Genomic DNA, 24875 nt, shown 5'->3' on the forward strand with positions numbered 1-24875 from the left:
ATGGTGCCCACAGTGTCCCAGCACAACTCCTGGTGGCCCCTTGATACCACCCTGTGAGTCTGTTTTAGGACAGGAGGCTACATAGATAGCCCTGTTGCTGAGGTTCTCCACACTTCCTTTCTCTGCCATTCCCATCTCGTAGGTTTAAATGACAGAGTAGGCCCGGGAGGCTGCAGTATAGCAGATATTCAAACCTGGAGGTCTCGCCTCATCCTTTGAGCTGAAGGGCTCTTGATTCCTGTTCTTGAAGGAACACCTTAGGGTGGTTGGTTCCTGGATAGAACTGATTCCAACTACCTAAGGGCTCCAACATTTTCGGGACGCAAAGTAGCACCGGTCACATCCTCTACTGATGTACCTACATGTCTCTGGAATTTGGCAGGGCTGGCTCTTCAGCTCTGTACAAGGCTGGCTAGCCCATGGCTCCCCTCATAGTTGGAGGTGACAAGAGAGTAGATGCTCAGCGTGCGGAGTGGCTTGAGGTCTCTTTGGTTCTGCTCAGGCCTATGACCTTCACAGCATGATGGTCTCAGGAGAGGCATGCAGCACAGGCAGTGGCTTGTCTCAGAGATGTTCCCAAGAGCCAGAGTCACAGCTGCAAGCTTCTTAGCATAAAATCCAGGACTCACAGAGTACCCCTTCTACTTTGCTCTATTAAGCCAGGCACCACAGCTAGCTCATATCCAACTGAATCAGACACACACACACACACACACACACACACACACACACACACACACACACGCTCCAAGACAGAGTTTCTCTGTGCAGTAGTCCTGGTTGTCCTGGAACTTGATCTGCAGACCAGGCTGGCCTTGAACTCACAGAGATCTACCTGCCTCTGTCTCCCCAGTGCTGGTATTAAAGGCATGGGCCACCACCTACCAGCCAGTCATCTTTTATGTGTCAAATACGGTCCATGATTGGCCCATAGTACTGGGCTACAGAGTTGCTGCATTTGTTGAAGTCAACTTGTTCAAAACTTTCTCATCTTTTGTGCATAGATGCAGAGAGCGGTTCTTTTCTTGAGATGCTCAGGGAGTTAGAGAGACACTGCAGAGCCACCCGACAGGCAGGAGACACTGGCCAGTCTGAGTCAGAGCACAAAGCACCAGGCAGGATTTGCTGTATGGAACATTCTAGGAACAGAGTAGATGTGCTTATATGGATACCTGAGTGCTCCCCTGGCCTGTGTATGCCACAGGAGTCTACAACAGGTCGCTTGGAGCAAGACCACCAAAGGACGTGTATGGAGCGGGATCTCTTTCCTCTTCCCCAGAACCCCAACATCAGCCATAAGCCCCACCTTAGAAGAACCAACTGGATACTCCTTTATTTACTATTCTGCAAATCTATTTTAAGCATATATATGTATATATACACACACACACATATATTTGCATATGTATATATATATGTGTATATAATGCAGGTGGACTATGTGCCTATAGAGACATGTATGAGAAAGATAGATATGCAACCTATATAAATATATGTGGTTTCTTTTGTGAAAAACATATAGGTAAGTGTCTGTGTTCGAGTTCTCCAGAGAAACAGAACCAATTACACACACACAACACACACACACACACACACACGAATAGCTCAGCAGGAAACACTTGTGTCTGCCTGCCCAGGAAGACAGTATACTTTATTGGTAGAGGATATTGCTCTTTAAGGCAGCCGCTATCCAAGGCAGAGGTAGCTCTGGAAAGTTGATGTGTCCCTCCTTGATCCTTCTCACCTTGACATTGGGGCATTTGGCCCCAAACCCAGCCTCAGCAGTAGTCAGGACAAGTGTCTTAGCAAGTTGCTTCCACCCACAATGTGCACAGTGTAGGACTTTTCTCATGTCACTGTTGAGCTGTCCTGAGTATAAGTGGCTAACACTTGTACCACTAGAAATATATTCCTTAGTTGCAAATGGGATGCAGTAATGTCTGGAATTTCTTCTAAATACCCTAGGGCTGAAGGGGTGAGCAGGAGAGTAGATAGCCAAGGCTGGCCCAGCATTCCAGTGCTGTGGAAAACATCACATATAGGATACATTTGTCCTAGTTCTCTTTTTGTTGCTGTGATAAAATATCTTGACAAAAAGCAAGTTAGGGAGAAAGGGCTCGTTTTCAGCTCACAAAACCAGATTACAGTCCATCACTGTGGGGAAGTCTAAGCAGGGACTCTGAAGAGCTGGTCACATCACATCCACAGTCAAGAGCAGAGAGGTATGACTGCGTTCATGCTTGCTTGCTTGTGCTCGGCTGATTTCCCCACTCTTTTTGTTTGTTTGTTTGTTTGTTTGGTTGGTTTTTCCAGACAGGGTCTCTCTGTGTTAGCCTTGGCTGTCCTGGACTCACTTTGTAGACCAGGTTGGCCTGGAACTCACAGTGATCTGCCTGCCTCTGCCTCCCGAGTGCTGGGATTAAAGACCTGCGCCACCATACCCAGCTCAATTTCCCCACTCTTAATACTGTTCAGGCTCCTTTGCCTAGGGACTGGTGTCTCCCACAGTGGGCAAATCATCCTGCATCCATTAACTTAAGATAATTCCCCACAGATGTGTCGGAAGGCCAACCAGTGAGAAATATACGGATTTCTCACTGAGACCCTCTTCCCATGCGATTCTAGCCTGTGTCCGCTGACAATGACCACTAACCATCTCGATATTTCACATACTAAGATGCATTCACTGCACCCAACAGCGTACACTGCATTCTCTCCACTGAGACCTCTGGGAAAGGTACAGAGACAGCAAAGGTTCCCAATACCTGCGTCAGTTTCACAAAATCATTTCTGAAGCAGCCAGGAGGCAGCCAGAGTCCAACAGGGGTGAATGTTTCCTCTACTGGCAACAGCCACCATTAACTTGCAGACCAATTCAGTCCCCCCCTTTTTATCCCTTAAAGACATAAATCCATCAAAACCTTCCTGACGGCAGCCAGATGCCGTGACTTGGCTGTAAAAGATTTCAAGGTCTCTGAGCAATTGAATGTCCTATGAAAGTAAAATAAGTTGTGTACAAATAATTCAATCAGCTCGGGGGAACGGCGTAGGGCTGGGTGCTAAGCGTGTTGCAGATGGTACCTCCGGGCGGTTTATCAAAGCCGGTTTCATAATTTAACAAAACCATCCTGGCATCCTACACAAAGGCCTCCCTGTTTGATCCCCTAACAACACCGCTTAGCACTTTCTGAGGAACTGGGCTTTGGAGCCTGAGCTGTTTGTAGCCTTAGCTAATCAATCATCAAAAGATACTTTCCACACAGGCAGCTGACCCAGAGTCCTGGCTTGACCTCCACAGTTGGATGTATAGTAATGGATTTTCCAAGGTCAGCGCTGGGTGTAGGGGGGCGTTGAGGTACAGGTCATGGCTGGGGCCTACCCTGTAAGTGGTTTTCTTTTGACCATTGCTACCTCCTCTTCTTTAACCACGTGGTCTACCTGGATTATCCCAGGAGCTGACAACCCCTCTCCCAGCTTGGAACTCAAATTCGAGTCACTGCTGTTGTTTATCAAAGCACAGGCGTGTAGTTGGCTTAGCCAGCCATTCCTGGTTCTGAGAGTGGACAAGGTCCATTCTGTCTTCCCCCATTCTGTCTTCCCAAGTGCCGAGAACTCTGTCCCCGTCTGTTCAGTGGATTCATCTGCCTCTATTTTTGGGTGTCACCTGTGTGTGGTGCTCTATATTTTAAAGTTAGAAGTGATACAGGATCATTGACCCTTCAGGGAGGATTCAAGGAGAGAGATGTTGAGTGAATATACAGTGGTCCCTTGAGAGAACTGGTGTCCACTCTGACACCACCACTGTCATGTAGTCTCTGGCATTTGGCCTCAAACCCAGCCTGATTGTAATAAACAGGAAAACCCAACATGAGACCCCATCTGTAATCTTCCTCACCTATATGTATCAAGGCTCTTATCTGGGGGTCACAAAGCAAGGACAGATGAAGAGTGACACAGTCCAGAGTGGGGCAGTAGACAGGAATTAACACGGAGACCGACAACTGGACAATGTGCAGAGAGCGAGAGACACTGGGGCACTCAGGCCTACGTGGGATGCTTTCATCACACCCGTCTCAAGTCCTAGGGATCCGTGCAGGAGAGAAGGCTGAAAGATTGTGAAAGCTAGAGGTGATGGTTAACTCAAGGAAACAGTATCTCATGGACACGTAAGACATATGCAACATAGGAGCCCATAGAGACTGGGATAGCACGCCAAGCCCTGCAACAGGTTCAACCCATTCAAGATCTCAGCACTGAACGGAGGGAGTAGACACCTGCGCTCCTGCCTCTAACCAAGAAGCTTTTACAATTGATATCTGCTGCGGAGGGGAAAATCAATTTTCTCCAATGGAGCATCAGTGGGTGGATCCACCACATTCCAGGGCAGGCCTGGCGCATTGGTGTAATTGGCCAGCACAAAACTAACTCACTGTTTGTCTTAATTAGGGGTTTTTGTGGCTGCGATGGAGCACCATGACCAAAAAGCAACTCGGGGAGTTAAGAGTTTATTTTATTTACACTTCCACACTGTAATGCATTACAGAAGGAAGTCAGGATAGCAACTCCAGCAAGGGAGGAACCTAGAGGCAGGAGCTGATGCAGAGGCCATGGAGGGGTGTGTGTGCTTACTGGCTTGCTCCCCATGATTTCCTCAGTCTGCTGTCTTATAGAACCCAAGACCACCAGCTTAGTAATGGCACCACCCACAGTGGACTGGGCCCTCCCCCATCAATCAGTAATTAATGTCCTACAGGCTTGTCTACAGCCGCGTCTTGTGTAGGCATTTTCTCAACTGAGGCTCGTTCTCTGGGGTGACTCCAGCATATATTAAGTTGACATAAAACCACCAGTTTTCTTGGGGAGTTTTTTGTTTCATTTTAGCCTTTCCTGTTTCATTGTTGTTTTGTTTTGTCTCATCTCATTGGTCTTTTGTTTAAGTTTCATTGTGTGGGGGTGTATTTTGGCTTGTTTTTGTTCTTTGAAAGAGAAAGAGAAAACATAAAGTTGGGTGGGTAGAGAGGTGGGAGGTCTAGGGAGGAGTTGGGGGGGAGGGAAAACATGATAAAAATATACTGCAGGAAAAAAATTAGTAAAAAAAAGCTGAAGATCACTGGGTGTGGTGGTGCACACCTTTAATCCCAGCACTTGGGAGACAGAGGCAGGTGGATCTCTGTGAGTCCCTGGAGAGAGAGAGAGAGAGAGAGAGAGAGAGAGAGAGAGAGAGAGAGAGAGAGAGAGAGAGAGAGAGAGAGAGAGAGAGAGAGAGAGAGAGAGAGAGAGATAGAGAGAGAGAGAGAGAGAGAGAGAGAGAGAGAGAAATATGTGGACAAATAAATATAGGAATTTCTTGTTACTATGATGTTACTTTTATTAGTTTCAGTAAGCAAATAAAACCACATGTGTTCACCTAATCGTATTTGAGTGGGCTGACCAAATAAAGTATACAACATAATTAATGGGTTGTTTTTTGTTTGCAAGGTCTTTAAAAAAATCTCAGGAATTTAAATAATCAGCAACAAAGTCAGGGAAAGCAAAGAAAGGAAGGAGGAGCCGATTAGCCAATGACCTTTCACCTGGAAGAGAACAGTGCCAAATCAAAGATAACACTTTCTTAGGGGGTGGGTGGGGCTTGTTTTGAAACAGGGTCTCACTAAGTAATCTTGGCTGGCCTAGAAATTTCAGTCCTTCTGCCTCGGCCTTGGGAATGCTGAAGTGGCAGGTGTGATATGGCCACCACGTCTGGCTTTGGAGATACGTCTTTTCCTAGATCAGGCCGCCGGAAGCTGGAAGAGAAACTGGGCCGCCCCCAGAGATGAGCTTGGAACTGCATAAAGACACAACCTGCAGATCGCTGCCGCTCTGCCCTAGAAGGAGCGCCAAAGCTCTGGGCCATTAGCCAATACCCACAAGTATGATTGCGGACTCCGCAGGGCTGCTTGGGACCAACTTGACGCTCACTCTTAAGGTCACACAAGGTGGAGAAAAGAGACTGACCTCAGCTCCAGGTAGGCACGCCTCCCTCCTCCCCTCAGAACCAAGCCCGGCCTTTATTTCGGGTGCTCTTTGATAAAGTAAAGTCCCCTCTGATTTCTTTGCATTTTTTCTAGCAGATTCCGCACGCTGTGAGAGCCTTTTACATTATTAATAAAAGTTTTGAGTTCGGTTACTTTGCTGTGGAAAATGAAAGGCTCTCTTTGGGGGCCTTTGAAATGCCAGCGTTATACACCTCCCATTAAGGCACTTAGAGACCGAACACCCAGAGGGTTGAAAAAGCGGGGCCGCCCACAGAATCCAGAATGGTGTCTGCTGCTGCGGGGAAAGCGTGGCAGACACTGGCGACAGCTCTACATTTGGCGGCGTAATTAAAAGTTTACTTTCGTCCGTCGGTTGCCATGGGGACGATGTTTGGTTGCCGATCTGAAATCATAAAGGGCGTGGAGATCTATTGAGGAAAGCAAAGGTGACTTGGGAAAAAGGCTTTTAAGACCCCGTGGCTTGAATGGGGCAGGTAGACGGCCCACGAAGAGGACAGACAAAAGTCAGAAAAAAACGCCTGGATCTTATTTTGCCCGCAGACAAGTTAGGAGCAATTTTCTAAGCAGAATCAGCCTTGCCGTCGCCAACCTTTCTTTCTTCTTTTCTCTTTTTTAAAAAAACTTTTATTTTTTTGAGATAGGCTCTCCTGTAGTTCAGGCTGGCTTCTTAACTCACTATGAAGCCATGGATGACGTTGAATTTCTGATCCTTCTGTTCCCCCCTCCCATCACCCCACCCCTACCCCCCAAGTGCTGGGATTACGGGCATATGCCACCATGCCTAGTTTATGCAGTTCTGGGGATCAGTGCTTGTCAGGAGAGCTTTCTGCCAACCAAGCCACATCCCCCAGCCCCTCAACGTTGATTTTAAAATCAGCTTCTCCTTTATGTAGTGCAACAGGGGTACAGGTGTGTGCACCCGTACGGGTTGAAGGACCGTGTGAAAGGCTAGACTGAGACCTTGTAAGATTCTGTCTTGACCTTTGATTTCGGCTGTGATAGCTTTAGCCTCGTTGTGACTGAATGCCTGAAAGAAATACTTAAAGGAAGGGTTGTGTGGCTTCGTGGATTCAGAGGGCTTAGTCTGTAGTGCCTTTTTCCTGTGTCCTTGGGTAGATCATCCTGGTGGTTAGGGGCCGAGACAAAGGGGTGATCTTCACAGAAGACAGGAAGCAGAGAGCGTGGCTTGAAAGGTCCAGGGACAAAATATCCTGGGGGTTCACCCCCTAGGGGTTCACCCCCTCCAATTAGACCCTATTTTTCTACATTCATAAATACTTGTTTTTAAACTTTGTAATTATATTTATGTACAGAAAACCTAGCAGGGTCCATTTCCCCCACTTTAGTGGCCAGTTCTCTGGCCTTTGCCTTTCCCAGTCTGGCAACGCGAGCCACAGATTTAGGACCCAGGATGTGGCCTCCCCACTGGTGACGGATCTCATCATGGTATCTGTCATTGTAATTGGTCCTAATAGCTTCCACTAGCTTAGCCAGAGCACCTTTGTCTTCCCAGTTAACCTGTGTGAAGGCAACAGTGGTGCAAATCTTCCTGTGGACTACCCACCACAGCCTGGCCTTTCCCTTGATGATGCAGTAGGGGACCCCCATCTTTCCACACAGGGCAGGCAGGAAGACCACCAGCTCAATGGGGTCTACGTCATGGGCAGTCACCACCAGCTGAGCCTTCTTGTTTTCCACCAAGGTGGTGATTGTATCTACCCTGCTCGAAGGACAGGTGGTCTCTTAGTTGGGACATCCCCTTTCCCAGCAGCTTTCTTCTCAGCATGGGCCAGTAGCCTTAGCTTCTTCTTCTGATTTGTCTCTGGCCTGTACCTGTGGGCAAGCTTCAGCAACTGGGTAGCTGTTTGCCGGTCCAGGGCCTGGGGGAATGGGTTTATGGCAGGAGGTAGTTTGAGCCGCTCATAGAGGACGGTCCTTTGCCGCTGTAGCCTGATGTAGTGGGACCATTTGACAAAGCGTGTGAGATCGTTTTGGGGCTGGATGTCCTGCCCTATGCTGAAGTTCTTGGGCCTTTCATCAAACAGAGGATTGACCACCTTTTTTGACCTCCTGTTTATTTATGATGAAGGGGACTGGGGCCTTTTTTCCCTTTGGGCATCTTGCTGAGCAAGAGAAGAGAGCTACAAATATCTTTTATTAAAAATAACAATAAAAAGGTGGTGGTGAGGGAGGGCGCTGGAGAGATGGCTCAGAGGTTAAGAGAACTTGCTGTTCTTCCCAAGGTTCTGAGTTCAATTCCCAGCTCTACAATGAGAGCTGGTGCCCCCTTCTGGCCTGCAGTGGTTACATGCAGGAGAGCATTGTATATATAATAAATAAATAAATCTTAAAAAGACCAAACATCAACAACAAAAAAAACCCCAATACTTTCCCAAATGCCACCTTCTCCCTGCTCCTTTCCATTCCACCTGTCTTCTTTCCCTTCCCCCAACAGCCTCTTTCTCAAGCTCATATCTATTTGTTTCTTTCTGCGACGCACTGCGTTTAACCAGGGTCGTCTGTGTGACTATGGGTTTTGGAACAATCCATTGGAGTCTGATAGGCTCAGCAGTGGGCATACAGCTGAAGACAGTGATTCTTCCTTCCTCAGATTCTATCAATAGCCAAGAGGTCAGCAGGGAAGGGTATGACCTCATGAGCCCCGCCCCTTTTGGTGATTGATTGCCGACTGGGCCAATCTTGTGCAGGCCCAGGTAACCACAATTTTAAGTTTGAGTAGAGAGGATGGTATCTCGTGGCCGCCCAGGCCCACCCTTATTTTCCAGGTCTTAAATGTTTTCTACCTTCTCTTCTGCTATATTTCCTGAGCCTCAGAGAAGGCAGAATAAATGTCTTGGTTTGGGCTGGGCCCTGTGCCAGCTGGGCATTCAGGAGTCTTTGAATTCTTACTACAAAGAGAGGCTTTTCCTATTGAGGCTGAGAGCCGATTTGGCTATAGGGTATAAACACAAGACAGAAGACTTAGAAGGTGGTTTTAATGCTAGGTCAATTTAGTTAAACGATAGTAGTAAGTGCTCTGCCTGGGTCTACAATTTCCCGGGGAGTAGGTTGTTAACCAGGCATACAGGACAAGGGTGTGTTTCCCTCCCATAAAACAGACCTCAAATGAAATTGGAGAGCAGTCCTGAAAGCAATTCTTAAGCCCACTTTTTACAATTTCTAGAGCTTTCCAAAAATAGTCCCACAACCCTGGGAGCTATAACCCCTACAAACAGGGGCCTATAGGGTCATTTCATATTTAAGCTATAAGAGATATATATATAGCTTAACAACTGTAGCTTCTGAGGCCAACCTTCATGGCAGTCTGTGTCTCCCCTGCCCTGTGGTAAAGGAATTAGGAGGTGGGTCTGATTTAGCTACTTTTCTAATCACTGTGACAAAACACCTGACCAAAGCAACTTAACGGATAGAAGGGTTTGTTCTGGCTCCCAGTTTGAGGGTACACAGTCCATCGTGGAGGGAAGGCATGGCGGCAGGAGCATGAGGCAGCTGCTCACGTGGCCGTCCCAGTCAGGAAGCAGAGAGAGAGAGAGGTGGACACTAGTGCTCAACTCAGTGTCCCCTTCTTATTCAGTCTGTGACCCCAGCCCATGCGATGGTGCCGCCCGCATTCAGTGTAGTTCTTCCCAGCTCAGCTAACCCAATCTAGAAAAGTCTCTCACAGACATATGCAGAGACGTGTCTTCTGGGCGAGTCTAGATCTTGTCAAGGTGACAACTGTGCTGTAGTAACCTGTGTTGGACTCCAATGCCGCCCAGCTCAAAGAGGTCAGAGGCGACATGGCATGCTGCCCTCCGGTCAGGGCTCTGCACTCTCTTGTTCCCTAGCTTATACACTCCTGTTGTTGGCTATGGACCAGTCACTGCCCAGCACTTCCCTGCTTGGATCTTATATATTCCTCATGGTACCTACCTGAATATAATTACCCTCACTTGCCAAGGCAGGGAGATGTGTTGCAGAATGTCTGTTTGACCTCCACCGCCTGGTTCCAGAGGGAGGCAAATTTAAACTTGGCTTGAGCATGGCTGACTCCTCCCTTGGGCACTGTAAATCCCAACCTCTTGAATCAAATGCTTAAAGCTGGCCTTGGCCAACACCAGGTGCAGAAAACATTAGAACTTTTTATAGGGAGCCGTCAGGGGCAAGCAGAGCCTACCTGATGCACAAGGTGGGTGTTGCCAAATTAGAGAAAATTATAGACTTTTACTCAATTGGACAGTCAGGGGGTTCTCTCGGGAGTCTTTAATCACCCTGTAAATCACCTGATAGCCAGATGGCAGAAAGCTGGCTGAGAGTGAGTCTGCGTGCTGCTTCTGTGGGTCAGGCTTACTCGTCTTTGTCTTTTCTTCAATCATGACTGATGAAATGACTAGTGTGTGGAGTTTCCCTGAGCTCAGCCTCATTAAAGAGATCTCTAACCCTAAAACTACTTCCTCGAAGGCCACCCCACTTCAAGGGATGCCATTTCCATACCCCCTGTTATCCTGGAGACCAACCTATGGAGACTCAGCTGAACTGACAGCACATCCTTTCTCTGGCCAACGAATAGATACAGACAGAGCATCCAGGATCCCTGTTGTGTGATAGATTTTTTTTACCCCCTGGGGAGATGCAACACATACAAGTCTGTTCGCCCCAGAAAGGGAATCCATGGCAAATGAAAGCGATGTGACCTCAGTGAACTTGTGTTACTGTTGGGGTTACTGCCAGGAATATGGGTGAGGAGTTACTTCACAGGAGAAGGAATGACATGAGAGCAGTTGTGTCATTGCAAAGTTCACCCCAAAATGGATGGCAACTCTCAAAAGCTGTAACCATGAAGCTCTGTGCTGGCAGCTCCCCTCTTTTCTATGCAGTGCACTTGGTTAGGGTCTCCTTTCCCAGCAGTTTACTCCATTTTATACCGCTGGGGAGGGGTCCTCCAGAATCTCCTCAGTGTCTGGTCTCATGGACACGTGACCTTTCCTTTACCCACAGAGGCCCAGGAGTCTCCCCCTCCTTCCTCAGGGGACTATTTCAGTATAGAGGAAAATACCATCCAACATTCCAGCAGATCTGGCCTAGGTTGGGGCATCTGATGCTCCCGCAGCAGCAGATGGACCAATCCCACTATGATACCAGCTCTAAGAAGCATCCTTCTAGAAGCACCCATGTTAAGCCTTTCCGTGTAGCAGTAACTACAGCTCCATGGTGTTTGGATATTGATACTGGCTTCTCTGGAATCCTACAGTCATCCTTCAGTGTAGAATTGCAAACCAGAATGCTTCAGGATTGTGACAAGGGCTCAGGGTCTAGTCCGGTATCAGTCGGGAGACAGAAAAAACAGGATAGCCTCTTGCTCCCCACCCTGTGCTTGTGGGGTAGGTTATCCTGGTATAACATGGCAGAGACCCATAGATATAGCATGCATATCTTATCTCTATGTCATTAATATGCTAGAAGCATAAGCTCAAGCAATACCTCCTTGTGGCTTGAGAACCAATCAACTGCCCACCTCCAGTTGACTTCCTTATCCACAGGTACCTAAACTCTTTCTTCTTCTTCTTTAGTGATGGCCCCGGGGATGGTTATGAAGATGTCCTACTTTGGGCTTAGTATTCCAACTCTCTTAGTTGAATACTAACTTGATAAGATCTTATTTTTATGGAGGTAAATATATATACACATACGCACACATGCACGCACACAGGCACGCACACACACACACACACACACACACACATGAATGCACGCACACACGCATATATATGGTGGTTTTTTAGGAGTGAAATTCAATGACGTTTGAAAAAAAAAAATGTAAACATCTCCGGCATCCCCACCCCATCAGATGGGGGAACATTATCATTCCAGAAAGTTCCACTTTGCTCTTCACCAGTCAGTGTCCTTCAGTCTTGACAGCCTTATAACACTGAATGGTGGATGACCCCCACATTACATTGGGTCTCTTTTTAGAAAGCTGTCAATTTCCCCCAACCACCACCCTCATTCTAGGGCCAGAGAGAGTCTGATTTCTCTATCCTGTCTCACTGCTATTCTGGGCACAAAGGACCATGTGACCTCAGAAAGGCAATTCAAAAGAGAGAGGAACTTTTCTTTCTTTCTTTTTTTTTTTTAAAAGCAGACTTCCAAATTCAAATTGTCTTTCCTTTGAGTCTCCCAACTTCCAAACATATCATAAAAGGGCTGACTATGGAAAGAAAAATAGGCTGGCCTTGGGGGTTCCTGCATGGCCATGTGTAGGTTGGCCCTGGGCTAATGGCTTCAGTTTATCCACTGGTGAGAGACTCCACTGTGGGGTTTGCATACTATGAAATACATGGGCAAGGCATGTAAACCTGGGGCGACTCCGAGCATATGGCTATGTCATGTCCCTTGGCTAAATGGCTTTGTATTTGCACTGGGTCCTGCTTCATAGGCACCTAGAACCATGTCCACCCAGAGCCCACTAGACACGGGTGGTCTCCAGATTAGGGGCTGCTGTGATTGACACTGCTTTGAGTCAAGTTTATGCATAAATCCAACACACGTGCATTATCTTACTCTGCTGGGACCTCTATTGAGGAGCAGAGGCGTTGGCTTGTAGGGGCAGGTGTGCAGTTCTCCTAGGGCCTGGCAGGTGATTTCTCACAGTGAACTTCTTTATAGGCTCAGCCACGCACCCACTCCCACATTCCTATGTAGAAGCCCTAATTCCAGCTGCCTCGGAACGAGAGAGTATTTGGGGTAGCAGCTTTATAGGGATTAAGTAGGATAAAATGACACCGGTATCACAGTGGTCCTGGTGGGCTCCGGCAGGTGTCTTTGCAAGAAGGGGAGACCAGAACACAGATATACACAGAGGGCCAGGAACTGAGGACTCGGGGGAATGACACTGTGTACAGGCTCATGAGGCACTCTGGAGAGAGAGGCAGCATGGGAAGCCAGGCTCCTGCCTCTAGCCCCGAGACACAGATGACTATCGTTTGGGCCTTTGTCTTCAGGACTTTGTTGCAGGCTCTTTGTTGGCTACACAGAGGTGAGTCCCATTCCTACTGGTGTGAGGTGTGAGCTTCGGCTGCCTTGTCTCTGCACTGTTTACCTTTATGTTAGGCATGCTGGGCGAGGAGCATCTCGGCGGTGTGTGTGTGTCTGTGTGTGTGTGTGTGTGTGTGTGTGTGTGTGTGTGTGTGTGTAGATGATAGATAAATGATAAACAGAGATGATAGGTAGGTAATAGATAGTAGATAGGTGATAGGTAGATAGATAATAGATTAGAAAATAGATGATTGATAGGTAGATAGAAGATAAAAAAATTTTATTTTCAGCATTGGGGATCAAACCTTACCTTCATACCTGCCAGGCAAGCAGGTGAGCAATTCAACCTTGAGCTACACCCTAGACCTCTTTTGGCTTTATACATTGAAACAGGATCTCACTTATTTATGTAGACTGCTCTTGAACTTGGAATCCTCCTGCCTCAGCTTCCCAGGTACCTAGGAGTATAGTCTACAGCACCAGGCCTGGCTGGTGTGCGTGCGTGCGTGCGTGTGTGTGTGTGTGTGTGTGTGTGTGTGTGTGTGTGTAATCTAGGGTGCTCTACCATATCATCTTGATGGGGGGCCCCAGGACATTGGTATCACTATAGGAGGCACCCCAGCCTTATGTGTCCAGCCTGGAGCTACTGCCCATTCTTGGTGTCAGAGCCCCATATTCCCAGGCACTTTCTGCTTGTATGAATTATTCCTCCTCTGGCCCCTTGTGTTTAGCTCTCCCCACCCGTCATCGTGTTTCTGTGGTCCACTCACACAGGGTCATGTGCCCGTTGGTACCTCATCCTTCTTTACAGCTCATGGCTGAGCCGTGCTCCATTGTGTGCCACGTTTGGCTGGCCCATCCTCAGTTGATAGGACACATCCCCTTTAGGGATGATGGAGAACACCACCTCAGTGTGAGTCTAAGTTGACTAGAAAAGTGACAGGCAGACCCAAGGAACTTTTCGGGGTCTCCTAGACCAATTATGTATTGTATGCTCCCACCCCAGGTACCATCACCTCGCTAAGCCAAAAGGTTCTTTAATTGATAAATAGATGACCATCTGCCTTGCTGAGTTACTGTGAGAGCAAATGAAGAAATGCTCATGGACATTGACAGAAGGCACCGGCAGCCAGGCAAGCTGACAGGCAAGGCCACTGTTTTTCCCGCCTGCCCAGAGCCTTGATAGGAAACCTGCATTTAGAAGGTCTTCTAACACTGCAGTTTTGCTGGAATCTGAACCCTCCAGGCTGGGAGTGATTCATGGCCTGAGATGGTAGCATCGGTGCCTTTCCTGATAACGTTCCTCCTTAGAGACCTGGATCTTTAACTGGCTGACTAGACACACCATTGTTTCCCTCACTCTATCTGTAAGCCACCTGCCCCATCAAAGACTGGCCATGGTTTATTTTGAGCTCCTAGGCAGACAGAAGCTGTTGGAGAGGAAGGTGCTAATGAGCGTTCTGTATCCTGTGCAGACGTCTGTTGGGAAGAGAAAGTCAAAACAACACCACAAACCGCTCCTCTGGACACAGGGGCATCAGATTAGCCAGGACCAGGACCCCAGGAGCTGCTTTTCTATGGATGGTGGGATGGGGGGAATAGCATCCCCAAGTCTAAGCCAGAAACAGGAGAATTTTCCTTTCCTTTTCCTGGCAAATATCCCTACCCATGGCTTTCAGAACAATCTGGGGATGGGCTCAAAGCTTTGGAATAACACAGGGCAGGTGGCTTTTATAAATGCCCAAGGCACATCTGTGAGGGCATTCCCAGAACCCTCACTGACCCAGTATGAAGCTTCTGAAATAAATTGTCATGCTAGTTAAACCCACCCACAGGCTCATAGTGTTCTGAGATGCCTGCATGTCCTCCTTTGCTTTCTGTTGTGGTAAAGTATTGGTCAAAACACTCTTGGGGTGAAAGGGTTTGTTTCTTTTTACAGTTTGTGTAGTACATTATGAAGGGAAAGTTAGGGGAGGAACCTGAAGGCAGGAGCTGACGCAGAGGCCTTGGAAAGATGCTGCTTACTGGCTTGCACCTTGTGGCTTGCTCAGCCTGCTTTCTTACAGCAACCAGGCCCACCTGCCAAGGAGTAACACCACCCACAGTGGGCTGGGCCGTCCCACATCCACCTTTAATTGAGAAAATGCCCCACAGACATACCCATGGGCCAATCTGATGGGGGGCGGTGCATTTTCTCAACTGAAGTTTCCTATTCCCAGATGACCCTAGAGTGTGTCAGGTTGACAAAAACAACTAACCAACACACTGTCCTTCCTCTGCTTGGGCAGGTGACAGAAGTGCCACACCCTTCTGGTGTTTTCTACCATTTCTGAGGGAGTCTGGCATATTCTGTGTTCTGACTACACAAACTTCCCACACTGTGAACTCTTTCAGGGTGCACAAACAGGCTGCTTTTGTGACTGGAGAGTGCAGGCACACAGTGGCTTCCACAACTTTGGCAAACAGAGACACACGTTACTGGTACTAGTGAGAGAGGCTGGGCTCTCTCTCTCTCTCTCTTTCTCTCTCTCTCTCTCTCTCTCTCTCTCTCTCTCTCTCTCTCTCTCCCTCTCCCTCCCTCCCTCCCATTCTCCCCCCTCCTCTCTTTCTCTCTCCTCTCTCTCCAAAACCACAATTAGCTCCAGGCATTTTGGTCTCATACATGTGAAAATACACACAGCCCTTGCCTTTATCGGCTTAGCATCAGCATCAGCAGGTCTCTGGGATGCTGAGGTTTCCCACAGCCCAGGCCCCCGGGGAAGCCGGGGAAGCCAGGGAAGCCGCCCAACTTCTGCGGGCCTCTGATAGCTGTTTTGTCTGCCTGTGGCACAGCCAGACCAGATAGGGAGGAAGTCAGTGGGTCAGGCAGTCAAGTGGGGGCACGCGCGGTGGGGTGAGGCCTTTGATCTCATTGCAGGGAGCTTTACACAGTGCTTCCACGGAGCTCTGCTTTTGGGGCCTGGGAGACAAAGGGAGGGAAGTGTGAGCAGGGCAGAAAACAGGAAGCCGTGGGGCAGGCAGGAGCGGTGGCTTTGAAGGGCTCCTGGCCTGGTGCTGCTGTGTGCGTTGGACCTTATCTGCTTTCCAGGAAGACTGTCCGTTCTCAACTCCTTTGAGCCAGAGACTTGCGAATCCAGGACTCTTGACTTGGGTGGGGCTTGGACGATCACTCTCCATCTCCCCACTGGCTGTGTGAGGAGAAATAGTTAAGTTTTCAGGATCCCTTGAGCCCTGGCATCCTGCCTCCTACCTCACTTGAGCTTCTCCTGGCAGGCAGCTGCTGTCCCTGCTGTGTGTCCACTTCTGTTTCAGGTTGGTGGGCATGTGGTAACACTCATATTGTCATAGTGCCAAAGGGCGGAGGTAAAACCTCTCCACCCACCCCAAAGCAGGGGAGCTGCGGCCTTTAGCTCCTGCCATAAGCATGTACTGAGTCTTCTGCTCCTTTTCTGCTTGGGCGGGTGGGAGGAGGCCCTAGGTGGTCCCTGCATTGCAGAAGGTAGGAAGGTAGGACCAGTCTCCAGGAGCCTCTGGGTGATGATAGAGGCAGTGAATGCTTTCAGGACTCTTGAACTGCCTCCAGGGTCCTGTGGTCATTCTGTGGCCAAGACTCCTCCGTCCATCATCCCTTCCCTCCACTCCTGAATCACTTCCCACCCAGTTACCAGCAACTTGCGTTATGGTGTGCCAGGGGCTTCACAGGACCCAAGAGTTGTTTTCTCTAACCTACCTATGCATGTGTATGGAGGAAGGCCAGAAGAGGGAGTTATATCTTGTGGGGCTAAAGTTAACATGTGGTTGTGAGCTACCCTGCATGGGCATTGGAGCTGACCAAGGGTCCTCTGAAAAAGGAGCAAGTGTTTTTGAACCACTGAGCCATCTCTCCAGCCCTGAGAAGCTTCCTTCAAAATATAACTTTGACTTTAAGATCCCTTATACAGGTACCCCCACCCAACCCCAGACAGGGTTTCTCTGTATAGTTCTATCATGGAACTTGCTGTGTAGACCAGGCTGGCTTGGAACTCAGACATCTGCCTGCCTCTGCCTCCTGTGTACTGGGATTAAAGGCATATGTAACCATCGCCCAGTTTATAATTAATAATAATAATAATAATACTTTTATTTTTATTATTATTTTGGTTTTTTTGAGACAGGCTTTTACTATGTAGCCTTGGCTGTCCTGGACTTGCTTTGTAGGCCAGGATGACCTTGAACTCATCGTGATCTGCTTGCCTCTGCCTCCCAGATAGCTGGGATTACAGATGTATGCCACCATGCCCTGCAAATTATTTTGTTTTTTAAAGGAGAAAACCTATTCCCATTTGATTCTGAACAATAATAACTGGTAAGAGGTCACGGTTCATTTTTGGGATTCCTCAGGTCTCCTTACTAACATTGTAGAAAATTCCTTTAAGTCTGTATCACACAAAAGCACCCAGCTGGGTATGGTAGTACATGCCTGTCATCCCAGCACATAGGATATAAAGGCAGGAGAACCAGGAGTTCAAGGCTTCCTGGAGTATATAAGGAGTCTGAGGCCAATCTGGGCTGCATAATGTCTTATTTCAAAATGAATAAATAAATAAATAAATGAAAATAATAAGATAAGGCAAACCCAGAAAAACCATGCAGGCTATGGGCAGCCGTGCTATTTGTTTGTAGACTTTTTTGTTTGTTTGTTTGTTTGTTTTTGAGACAGGGTTTCTCTATGTAGCCTTGGCTGTCCTAGACTCGCTTTGAAGACCAGGCTGGCCTCGAACTCAGTGATCCACCTGCCTCTCTGCCTTCCGAGTGCTGGGATTAAAGGCATGCGCCATTACTCCTGGCTTGTTTATAGGCATTTTTGATGCACAGATTCCTGTTTCTGACACCACAACTGGATGGAAGACATTTCCTGCCATTCTTTACAGACGGACAAAGCCAGCAACCCAGGGACTGGAAAGAAAATGGCAAAATTCTGGGGGCAGCTGAGGAGACTGACCATGGGCTCTGCCTCTGGAGGAAAGAGGAGGTGGAGCCTCTTCATTCTCCATGGAGACCTTGATTGGCAGCAGAGTTAGTGCCCACTGGTTAGTGTGTGCAAACCTCACGATTACACTTGAGTTTGGAAGGCGCCCCCTGTCATGTTCCCACAAGTTCTCAGAAAAACCTTGAGTCTCTGTCAGGGTTCATTCGTGGAGTGAAGTTTCTGGAATAATAGCTTTGGGGGTCCTAGAGGGAAGAAGGTAGACACTCATGTTGCCACAGAGTCAGTGAGAATAATGTGCACAGCCATGGAGCAGGTCACCATGCTCCCCAGGGGCGATGGTCCCTCTCGCTGGCGTTTGTTTAGAATTCATCATCTTCATCGACGGAGGGTGGGGGTGGGGGCGTGGGGGGTGGCGGGGGGGGGAGGTGGAGGTGGGGGTGAGACACAAATGCCTCTAATTGCCTTCATTTAAGGTTTCCTGTCCAAGTCACATGTATCTGTTACACTGGTCTTTACAAGGCTGCTGTTCCAACTATCGAAGCGAGAACATCCCTTTCTTCCCACCGCCCCCCTAGCCCCCCCAAATGTATAAGGTAGGCTTAAACGTGAGCCCCCTTTGAGGTTCACTTTCATCTCTTCCCTGTGCTTAGACGGGAGCAGGATTCTGGCCCCAAATTGCCCTCGCTCTTACTTTGGCCCGTGCACTGTAAAGAGTAGGGCCTTCCGCCCCTGTGGTCACAAGGAGAACCCATGCTTGTCTGTGACATGTAATTCCTGGTTTATCTCGGGCTGCCACCATTCCAGCCAGCCACAAGGTGCAGGGAGCGTGGGTAAGGTCTGTGTCCAAGGGCCGGGTCTGATGGCTTTTGCTCATTTTTGTGGGCTAGGGCTTGGGAACACAGCTAATTAGCACCGAATGGCAAAGGAGCCTGGGAAATGCAGGCTAGCTGTCTGCCAGGGAAGAGGAGGCAGTTTTGGTGAGCAGTGTTCTCAGGAATTCCCCCACATCGGGCAGGCTCTGTGGGTCTAGTCCTCAAGTCTCCCTGCCTCCAGTCTTGGCCCAGGCATCTGGCCCACACTTGGCCAACTGGAAGTTTTCTCCCATGGCTTTCTGAAGTCGAGGGGCCATTCGCCAGGGCAGACTGAAAGAGCAGACATAAGCGGATTACTTCCGTGGCGGAGGATGAAACCTTCCCGCTCCCCCTGCTGCAACAAGCCTGCGAGCTGGGTTCTTTGTCCACCTCCAGTGTGCCAGCCTTCTGCTGCTCACCGGAGTGCTCGCATACCAGCAGATGAGCTCGTTGATTAAATGAGACAAAGATGTTGCTAGAGCTGCAACCAAAAAAATGTTCATCCGTAGGGCTGGATGCTGTGTGTGTGTCGGGGGTGGGGGTGGGGGAGGCTGGTGCTGACTCATATGTCATGCCAATGGAGAGCTGGCTGGCGAATTCTGGCCGTCTCTCCCTGTGTCCTGTTCACATGTCCTCCTCTGGGTATTCTGGAGAGAGAGAGAGAGAGAGAGAGAGAGAGAGAGAGAGAGAGAGATGACAAAGAGAGACAGAGACACATAGAGACAGATGAGAAAAAGACACAGAAGCAGATCAGAAAGAGAGAATGTGGTGTGTGTGTGTGTGTGTGTGTGTGAGAGAGAGACAGAGAGAGAGACAGAGAGGTGACAAAGAGAGACAGAGACACATAGAGACAGATGAGAAAAAGACACAGAAGCAGATCAGAAAGAGAGAATGCGGTGTGTGTGTGTGTATGTGTGTGTGTGTGTGTGTGTGTGTGTGTGAGAGAGAGAGAGAGAGAGAGAGAGAGAGAGAGAGAGAGAGAGAGAGAGAGAGGAGACCAAGAGAGACAGAAGACACATAGAGACAGATGAGAAAAGACACAGAAGCAGATCAGAAAGAGAGAATGCGGTGTGTGTGTGTGTATGTGTGTGTGTGTGTGTGTGTGTGTGTGTGAGAGAGAGAGAGAGAGAGAGAGAGAGAGAGAGAGAGAGAGAGGTGACAAAGAGAGACAGAGACACATAGAGACAGATGAGAAAAAGACACAGAAGCAGATCAGAAAGAGAGAATGCGGTGTGTGTGTGTGTGTGTGTGTGTGTGTGTGTGAGAGAGAGAGAGAGAGAGAGAGAGAGAGAGAGAGAGAGAGAGAGAGAGAAGAAATAGACATACACACATACACACACAGAGAGGGAGACAGATATGGAGAGACAGAACAGATAGACAAAACAGGCAGAAATAAGAGACTGAGAGAAAGTGTGTATGTGTGAGAGGGAGACAGAGACAGAGATAACATGTATGTATGTGTTTGAATGTGTGCGCACACATGTGTGTGAAAGAGACAGAAGACAGACAGACAGACAGACAGAGACTGTGATTGGACAGAAAGCATCCAAACAGAAGAAAAGTCTTCAGATGACTGAGAATTTGTTAGTTATGGAATTCCACTCCTGTGAGCAGAATTGCTTTTGTGTATTTTATTCTTGCACATGTGTATGTGCACCCTGCATGTGCAGGTGCCAGCCCAGGCTGGAAGAGCTATTGGATTCCTTGCAGCTGGAGAGACAGGTGTTTGTGAGCTCTCATGTGGGCTGAGAACCCAGGCCTGTGCAAGAACAGCAAGCACTCTTATCCACTGAGCCAGTCTTCAGGCCCAGGAGGCATTTTTTAAAAGGGCAAATGCTACAACCAGGGTCAAGTCATTTTATTTGGAAACAAAGCCTATGGGAAAGAAATGCAAGTTTCAGTCACAAGGTGACTTGCTAAAACACAACCACACAATCTCTCTAAGGGAGAACAACATTCCGTGATGTCGTATCCCAAAGAGAGGTGGGAAAGAGGCTGGGAGGGTACCGTGCTGGCACGCGGGCCACGCAGGTCCTCATGGGCTGCTTAACTTGTGCCAGGCGTAAATGGTAAAAATGTCAAAATTGAAAAGCCAACAAAGGCCAAGTCAATGTTTTAAATTCATTTTTAGACTTTTGAGCACTTCATCCATGAATACTGTATATAATTTCTACCCCCTTCTCTCCTGCTTCCGACTGTACACATGTCCCCTTCCTTCTCTCTCAATGTCATGGCTTTAAATATTATCATTACACATTTATGCATATGTAGACATACGTGTACACAACTCACAGGGACCAGTTTTCCTCATACGCTCAAATGTTTTAGGGCTTGGAGTTGGATAACCTCTCAGGGAGCTTGTCCACGAATACCAGCTCTCTCTTTCCCAGCAGCCGTTGGTTGTCTATAGCTCTTCATCAGAGGGCGGGGCCTCGTGGACTTTCTCCCATCTACCTTGGCAGTGTTGACTCTCTGCTCCCCTTGAACGATCTGGGACCCTGTTAGTGCCCAAGCGCTGTTGCTCCGTGATGACTTCCAGCAGGGGAGGCTGGCAGTACCTGCAGGTCTTCAGACAGCCTGCTTATCCATTCATCTGGAACAGCTTAGCCTGCATCTGCAGTCCCCCAGTGGGACCACTGTGAGGTGCACACCAGGAAACATGGCCATGTCTTCGAGTTAGGGCGAGCTACTGTGATCCACAGAGAGATACACAGCCCACCTCTCTTTTGCCCCCCCCCCCCCCCGCCCCATTTTGTGATTGAGAGGACTGCAAACCATACGTCTTGAGTCCTGAGTTCCAGCTCCCTTCTTAGCTTCTGCTACCATTCTCACACCCCCCTCCCCCGCTCCCCCTCCCTTTCACCAGCTTTGCCCTGTATCCCCTGGGGCCCTGTCCACAAGTACAGGTGGAGGGAGGCCTCTGTAGTCCCAATGGCTGGGAAGAGCGCCATGCAAGATGGATCATAATTATTACCTGGAACCAAATTACTTTTAATGACTTGGGGTAGTTTCCCAGCCCAGTTCCAGCCCCCACCCACCAGCGAGGAAAGTTTAATAATGGCCCAGGGATAGTTGGTAATCCTGAAAGTATTAAACTGCTTAGCCAATGAAGAGGGAAGCATTTAAGCATCAGCTGGGATGAGCATCCAGGAGGGTACCAGGTTCTCATGCTGATCCGGGAGCCATTATTAGATGCAGTAATACGAAAGGGAAGGCAACTTTAGGCTGTCTGGCAGGGCGGTTTTCCTGAGAGCGAAACCAATCAGCCTCTAAGGTCTCACTCATTCTGAGACAGCAGCCAGCACACTCCAGATTTAGAAGGATCTCTGAGGAAGGGATACATATGGATGTCCCAGCAGAGTGTGAGGCTGGGCTCCTGGGGTCATTTTCCCCTCCCTCATTTCTTTAAGTGAAAATGATTTTGCCTTTTTCCCCCTTGACGTCTGTTGCAACCAGTCTGATCCAAGGTTGCTGCCAGCTCCTAAATCATAAGAATTCCTTTATGTTTAGTGTCTCAGAACTGAGAATATAAAGGTGTTGCCGCCTTCTCCATCCTTCCCCCTCCTCCTTCCCACAGCCCCAGCTCTTGACCCCTGACCTCTGACCCCTGGCCCTTGACCCCTGGCTTAACACCCTACATTTTCCCTAATCTCCTGATGCTGGGTCTTTCTTGCTCAGTCTGTCACGTGTCAAAAGGCAGCCAATGTTGACTGAGGACCTAGTAAGCCTTAGACACAATAGCTGATGCCAGAGAGCTGAACAAGATCTGACCTGCCTCTCCACCCACCCCCGACCCTCACCTCAGAGCAGTCCATTTAGTTTGAACCCAGTATACCTGGAAATACTCAGTTTCCCAGACTTCTCTGAAGCAGAGATGGTCATGTGATCCAGTCCTGGCCCATAAGGTAGAAGCAAGCAGGCTGAGTGGTGGGCTTTGCTATCAGTGGCCCTCATCTGAGGGATAGAGGCTGCTCCTGCTGGTCCTTTGACCTTGGATAGTCACCATTCTGAGCATGCCTGCATTCTATAGTCATCTTGCAGCCACAAGGGCCCAGTGTCCTGGACAAAGGAAGAGTCCTTCCTGCAGGCTGCTGGTGACACTAGAGAGACAAACCCCTCTGAGTCTTGCTGTCTTAAGATCACTTACAGTGGTCGGATCTCTCTGCATTGCATCTGAACCTAAATTTGATGGCGGGGAATAAGTCACCCAAAAAAATACTTCCTGATGATTAACCGCCATGTTTCTTGTACTGTTTCACTAAGAATGTATGGACGCGCTGGTGAGCTGCACTGCCAAAGGCTCTTGCTCTGAAATAGGAGCCGCAAGGATGGGTTCCAACCATCAGGCACCCTCAGGTGACATCTCTCTGTGTCATAGGATCCCAACAGTGAGGGCTTGGGCAGAACGAAGGAGATGTAGATGGGCTTTCTAGACTCCATCTCAGAGCCCTTCGTGCTGGTATCTTTTTAATGTGGTCTGTGGGAGAAGTCACACATGGCCCAGATCCAAGGGCAGGAGATAATGACTCTTGATTACTCAGTGAGAAAAATCAGAGAAACAAGGTCTGCTTTCAGACCTACAGCCTTCAGGGTCCCTTTCAAGAAGTTTTCTCCCAGCACTCAGGCCTTCCTAGGCTTCCCACCGAGTAGCTTTAGAGACATTCATTTGGCCTTCAGTAATGCATTCGTTTGACATTTGTTCCCTCCAAGTGAGTAACTACTCAGGCTGTGATGTGACTTCTTGTCTATGGAGCCTGTCATCTTTGGGGCACAGATGCTGTCTCTCATCTTTGTTTCTCCCTAGTTACATCATTTTCTCTTTACCTGCGGAGGGGATGTTTTAAAAGGGTCAGGAGTGTGGTCTTTAGAGCCCAGGGATCTTACTGAGCTCTTGGTTCTGGTTCTCCTTACTAGGAAAGATGAAGTTGTAATGAGTGTTAATGACCAAACACACACAGACCTCTGCACCCTGAACAAGGCATGAAATTGTAACCGTCACTGTTATCACCACCACTATTATCATTATCATCACTGTAACCACCATCACCACTGTCACCAACATCATCAGCATCAGCATCATCATAAGCATCACCACAATGATCATTATTGTCCTCACTATAACAATCCTCGACATCATCATTACCATCAGCGACATCACCCTCAGCACTATGGTCCTCATTATCATAATTGTTATCACTATAACCTTTGTCGTCATCGTCACTCTTACCATCATGGTCACGATGGTTGTTGTAATTATTGTGGCAATCATCACCGTTATCAATCTTTATTGGTCACTGTTGTGATCCCCACCACCATCATTAGCACTGTCATTATCACCCTCAGCATCACTATCTTCACCATGGTTACCACTAATCACCACTATCAGCATTAGCACCAGCAGCACCAGCAGCACTAACATCACCACATCCTGCTACGCTTATACATCTTTACCTTCCTTCATACACAGCTGGTTTCCCTTTAAATAATCCTTAGCAACGGGGCTTCATTGAGAGTAAGTACCATCCAGACCTATTTAGTTAAGAGTCAGGACAAACAGACATGAGGAGTTTAGGAAATGAACCTCTTCAGGAAGTCTGGAGGGTGTTTGGAGCATTCTATGACAACTGAAAGTACAGTAAGTGGAGGGTCATGTGGTTCTCCTGGGCAAAGAGGAAGAGCACAAGGATGCTGCCAAGGCTGGGGGAGAACCCTGGGTACCAGGGCTTGAAGGCCACCTCTATACTTGGCTTTATTGGGGCCCTGGGCATCATTTCTTGCAGGTCAATGTGACATCGATGCAGCTTCAGCAGGGTTTTAGTTACTTACCCAGGGGGAATTAGACATCTAGGGATGTCTGCCAGGATGGAGAGATTCCACCTTTATGCTTTGGATCAAAACCAGTGAAGTACTTACACATGAGACCTGCTTTGCCCAAGTGTGATGGTTGTGAGAGGGAACACCACGGCATCTCAGCCAAGTCCAAGG

The 24875-nt window shown here is 48.4% G+C and overlaps 1 pseudogene; it reads right to left on the minus strand.

The window, feature by feature from the left end:
- Positions 1–6370: 6370 nt before the first annotated feature.
- LOC127203375 (60S ribosomal protein L7a-like) lies at positions 6371–24105 on the minus strand (annotated as a pseudogene).
- Positions 24106–24875: the final 770 nt, after the last annotated feature.

The sequence above is a fragment of the Acomys russatus genome, chromosome 19 (genome assembly GCF_903995435.1).
Source record: "Acomys russatus chromosome 19, mAcoRus1.1, whole genome shotgun sequence".
In the NCBI taxonomy this organism is placed as follows: Eukaryota; Metazoa; Chordata; class Mammalia; order Rodentia; family Muridae; genus Acomys; species Acomys russatus.